The sequence below is a fragment of the Alnus glutinosa genome, chromosome 5 (assembly GCF_958979055.1).
Source record: "Alnus glutinosa chromosome 5, dhAlnGlut1.1, whole genome shotgun sequence".
NCBI classification, from domain to species: Eukaryota; Viridiplantae; Streptophyta; class Magnoliopsida; order Fagales; family Betulaceae; genus Alnus; species Alnus glutinosa.
Genome location: NC_084890.1, coordinates 4,602,338 through 4,608,846, shown reverse-complemented (window position 1 = coordinate 4,608,846; position 6,509 = coordinate 4,602,338).

Here is a 6,509-nt window from a genome sequence, read left to right as displayed (position 1 = left end):
TCAAGATGGAGTTATAATTTTTTTTACAACACCTAAGCCAAATCTTACAAAATAAAACAAAATTTTTCACTCAACATTTAATGCAATCAAATAAATCCTCTCACATCACGTAGAATACTTAATCAAATAATTTTTTGCCTTATTTTGCTTTCAAAAGTAGAAAAAACACTTATAAAAAAAATAAAATTGAGTGAATCATATATAATAAAAGAAAAAAAAAACCATTAAACATTCAAATATATTAAAAAATAAGACCCTTAATTTTATTTTAATCTATATAAACTAAACATGTTAAAATCTTTGTTACCATATCAATAGTTTAAAATGAAAAGAAGTATAACGAAATAAAAAAGCAAGAAGAAAACCTATAGATTATGATTATCAAAACATTAATAAAAAAAAAATTAGCAAGAGTTTCTAATATTATTGGTGTGATATATATTACATTTCGATACAAATAAAACCCATATAATTCTAAATATTCTAAAAAAAATACATAGTAAACTAAACAAAATGGCTAAAAATCAAGTAAATTATACAAACAAGAACAAAAATTTTCCATAAAGCATTCAAATGAACTAAAAAATAAGACACTTAATTTTAGTTTAATCCATATAAATTAAAATATGTTAAAATCTTTATGCCCATATGAATAGTTTATAACGAAAAAAAAGTATAAAGAAAAAAAAAATGGCAAAAGGAAAACATGGTTTAATCTAATTGCCAAAGCATTAATAAAAAATTAGCAGGAATCTATGATATTATTAGTGTGATACCTATTATATTTAAATACAAATAAAACCCAAGTAATTATAAACATTTAAAAAAATACTGAACAAACTAAACAAAATATTTTTTTACAAATACAAAATAAAACAAAATATTTCATTATAATGCTTAATATCTCTTTGGTGTTTCAAAAGTATTTATATTCATTTTATACACTACAATCAAATAAATTTTTGTCTTGTTTTGCTTTCACAAGTATAAAAATACTTTCAAAAAATGGCTAAAAATTGAGTAAATCACATAAACGAAAAAATAAAAATAAAATTTCAGAAAACATAAGTCTTTATCTTAGTTTAATCCATATACATTAAAAAATGTTTAATTTTTTGTTCCCATAGGAATACATTGTTTAAAATGAATAGTATAAAGAAAAAAAAATCAAGAAGAATACATTGTTTAATCTAAATATCAAAGCATCAATACAAAATTAGTAGGAATCTTTATGTGATACTTATTATATTTCAATACAAATAAAATGCAAATAATTCTGAACATTAAGAAAAAAAAAATTACAGAGAAAAATAAACATTTTTTATGAAAATCTATTCTTATAGATAGAAATGGTTGAAAACGAAAAGTATAAAGGAAAAAAAATATATCATGAGAATATCTAGATTCTAATTATAAAAATGCATAAAACACAAAGTCCTTCAACCTCCACAAAACCCAAAAAAAAAGGAAAAAAAAAAGAAAAAAAAGAAGAAAAGAAAGCAAAGTCCTTAAAAAAAACAAAACAAAATAAAATTATGTATTTTAACACTCTGTTCTTCTCTTGAATGTCACTGCTGGATGCTCTTGATTTCATAGTTCAAGATGTTTCAAATCCTAAAGAGAGAGAGGTATAGGTAACCAATCTAATAAAGTAATATGATTTTTCAGCTTACTTGTACAGTTTCTTTAAAATTAATCCATGCAATACCTATACGGTCAATTATGGGTAGTTAATATAATACGTTTTTAGTTTTAAATTTTGTCTCTCTATAATTTTGGAGAGTCGTAAATTCTGAAACCATAATATTATACATTAAAATTTTGAACTTAATGAAATATCATATAAGGAAAATTTTTGAAATAAAATTTTGGAGAAAAAAAAAATCTAACCACTTAGAATTAATGCATGTTTTTAATTTTAATTTTTTTAAAAAATCTTACAACTTAATGCGGCTATAATGATATAATGCAAAAAAAAAAATCCTTATTTTGATATCATTTTTTATTAAAGCACAATAAATTTATTAAAATCATGACAAAAACAGTTCAATATTTAAAATTCAACGGTTTTTTTTACTAAAAAAAAGGGGTTCAGTGTTTAAAAATTATGGGTTCACGCCACGTATTATACTTCTCCATTGCACAAAGAACATTGCATGAATATATAAATCACATAAAATTTTACTATAAAAAAAAAACCATAATTTTAGTTTTAATCCATATAAATTAAAACATTTAAAATATTTTCATATGTATAGTTTAAAATGGAAAGAAATGTAAAGGAAAAAAAAAAAAAAAAAGAATAATGATTCATTGCCACCTTTTTATACAACTTTTCACCACGCTTATGTGGCAATGTGGTCCCCTACCTTATTTTATTTTTAAAACTCAAAAAGTAGAAGGGGACCACCTTGTCACATAAACAAGATGGTGAAAAGTTATATAAAAAGAATACAATGAATCATTACTCAAAAAAAAAAAAAAAAGCAAGAGAAAATCTTGGATTTTAATTATCAAAGCATTAATAGTAGGATAAATAGTAGGAATCTATGATATTATTAATGTGATACGTACTTATATATTATGTTTCAATAAAAATAAAATCTATATAATTTTGAACATTAAAAAAAAAAAAAAAATTAATGCTTAATTAACTCTGTAGTGTTTTAAAAGCATTTCTATTCCTTTTATGCACAATAATCAAATAAAATTTTGCCTTTTTTAGCTTTCAAAATGAGAATAACACTTCCAAAAAATAAGTGAAATCATGTAAATCATATAAAAGAAAAACAAATATCCTATAAAACATTCAAATGAATTAAAACATAAGACCCTAATTTTATTTTAATTCATATAAATTAAAACATGTTAAAATCTTTGTTTCCATAGGTGTAGTTTAGAATGAAAATAAGTATGAAGAAGAAAAATAGTAAAAAGAAAACCATAACTTTGATTATCAAAGCATAAAATAGAAAATTAGCAGGAATTTTTTTTATTGCCGATGTGATACCTATTATATTTCAATCATATATAATTTTGAACATTCGACAAAGCAAATGGGAAACATATTTAAATTTCAACCAAAATATAAAATACTAAAGAAACACACGTCTCCACAAAAGAGTCATATTGTATCATTATTTTTATTTTATTTTTTTTGAATAAATTTGTCTCATTAATTGAGAGAGAGACTACATGTATCATTAATAGAGAGAGAGAGAGAGAGAGAGAGAGAGAGAGAGAGATTAAATTGACATGTTCAATTTTATTTAAAAGACCAATTCAGTATTTAAATGACTGATTTAGTCACTAAAAAGTATGAGTTCATGCCACGTGTCACCATTCTATGTCATTCCAATGAAAAAAATCGGCTTTTATATATATATATATAAGATTTGTTGAGGCTTGGACAAAGTTGTCTTTAGATCTCTCATCTTACTCTTTAACCCGTGTGCTTTGCTATCATTGATAGGTTCTCTTTGAGTCAATGTTGTTGTGCATAAAAAATGTAGGCTATGAGGGTATTGGAAGAGTGATGGAGTAGCTATTAATTAAGCATGAAAATCTCTGAAGCCATGGTTGGTCTGTCAGCTACATTTTATTCAACACATAGTAACCCCAACGTGGATGCATCTCATAATTTCAGTTGCCAAACCCGGCCTTATTATTGCATCTACAATATAAAGCAGTCCCCGGTCTCCAGTTTATCCACGCCTACAATATATAATTTAGATGGGCAAACACAATATAGGACATAAATTTCTTTTATTATGATAATGTACCCAAGTATGATTGTACTTACATAGCATAAAAGATCGTCCTCATTCTCTCTTTTTTGGAAGCAATTGTTCTTTCCACTCACTATTTCCAATATTCATACACCAAAACAAAAGTCATCAGACTTTACAGAGAATTTTCCATGCATTGCATATTCTGAAGTCATATATTTGCTGCATGTCAACATCAATAATATTAATTTAATTTGGATATGATAATAGAGCTTTCCTTATTTATCTTCAAATTTGATAGTTTCCCTTGATTTTCAAAACAAGTTAACTCTTAATTAGAACTTTGATGTTGTTTCTTTGGTAAAAGGTAAACATCAGATCTCCCATCCTAGGATACTTACTAGGTTCTAACAATTCTATTTGTATTTCCTTGAGTTTGATCCAATAAATTAAAATAGTCTCGCAATGCAAAAATCTAAAATTAAAATCATTTCTACATCTAAAAGAATATTGCTAGCCTTAAGATTATGATGAATAATACGAAGTTAACAATTTTTGTGAATGTAAAGAATCACTCGAGCAACGCCTCCTATGATCTTGTAGCGCCTTCTCCAATCTAAATGTTCACGCTTGATTGGATACATGTCCAGGAAACTTTAATTTGATTCAAGGATGTAAAATATATGAAGGTGCACTCAAATAAGATATATTATGAATGAATAATGGTAGAAAGTAGAAACCATAATTTTTATCTCACATTTGTCCTACAATATTGATGTTTCAATCCCAACCAACACTTGGATTTTTTTTTTTTTTTTTGAACAATGTCTGATTAAGAATGTCACGTCAGTATTGTGAGATAAAATAAATGATTTCTAGCATTACTCCTTATGAATACAATATGACATAAAACGGAAAATACAATCATACCGAAAAGGAATTGATCAAGGCTTGTATTTGGCACGAACTCATATATTAAAAGACTTTCATTTCCTTCCGGAGGAGAAGCCTAGGAGCCTAACTAGATTACGATGTTCGAGTTTAGCCCCTAATAAGACTTCATTTTTAAATTCTAAATCTCATTGTTCAAAATTCTTTGAGAATTTTTTTTACAACTATAATTTGTCCATTAGAGAGCTAATTACCCTATTAACATATAATAACAAAACGCATGTAACCATAAGGGATTTGAAAATTAACATGTTTTGACAGATATATGCATGGTACCCTTCTCCATAAGTGTATATCGAATCACCTTGTGAATGACACCAAATTCACCTTGGTCGAGCATTTTTTCTTCAGAAAAGTTATCTGTCGCAATCTAATAGTGCCAGTAAAATTGCAAGGATTCCACACTTCTAATTTCATCAACAACTTCACATAATTAAGGAAAAAGTCAACACACAAATTAATGAATTAGATTCATAATTATTTGAAATATGTGCATGCAACAGCGAAGGGCTTTTTAATACAAATTAATGATTGAAATAAACATTTTTCAAATTTATTAGAAAAAATTGTTGGTTCCCCAATCTCGTATTTTATGTTTAATGTTATTTTGTTATATGTGTATATATATATATATATACTCACACACCAAACAAAGTTTTTATTTTTTATTTTTATTCTAGGTAATGTAAATAATTAGAGCTCATTCGGAGCCACCACAACAACTCAAAAAATGTAGTCCCCAAGGGGTAACTCAATCTGCTGATGACCACGTCTCATAAAGCGGAGGTCACTAGTTCGAATCTCTCATCCTTCTCTTGTGTGGACATGTCAAAAAAAAAAAAAAAAAAACAACTAAAAAATTGTCAAGGAAGCATCCTAATTTTGACGAGTTCTATTTTATTAAAACTATTGTAGTAGTTTAAGGGTGTGTTTGAGATTGCGATTTTGTAGGCAAAAAGTGCGATTTTAAATCAAAGTGTAGAAAATGAATCGTTTGGAAATTGTGTTTTTAAAAAATTGAGATTTGACAACGCAAAAAACAAACTCCCTCCCTCAAACCCTTAACGTCTTCATCAGGCCATGTCATGTGGTGCTTTAGTACTACATGATCTAGCGTCACTATGTGGCTTTGATACCATTGTAATGATCTAGGGAAAAACGCTAGCCACATCTGCGCTATCATCCTAAAATGACTAGTTAATTTGGAACTTCCCTAGAATTCCTTATAAAGTGTCAATTTCATCTAGTAACTAGGTAATATGAGACTTAGCACTCATGAGTATCTTTATAAACCACTCACTCTATGTGAGCTATTCATTTCTTCCCAATATAGGACTTGGGTGTTACAGTGATGGAGCTAGTGGGAGTCTTTAATGAATAAAAATGGAAGATTTAATTAAAATAGAGAAATATTTAGACAGTTTGATAGGCTTTGTTTATTTCGACACAAAAAGATTTTTAAAAATATTTTCTGTAACTTTCAATGTTTTGATGTGATGAAAAATAATAGTAGGGAAATATTTTTAATCTAACTGAAATAGTTTATTTAATTTTCGTAAAATTAGAAGTGTACAAATGGTTATGGTTAGTGGTTACTGCCTTTAACCTCATGTGCCTACTCGATCCAAAAATAGTTAACCATCTCACCCTAGGCGGTTAGCATTTTTTTTCAACCGCCTAAACAAGCAATTATGTGGTTATACGAGAGGTTATTAGGTTGCTAATAATCGTCCTTCAGATAAACACCTACGTAAAATGATTTTCCTTTTTCTGTTTCTCAATTTTTTGCACCTCACAAAAAAAAAAAAAAAAAAAAAAAGGTTAGAGAAG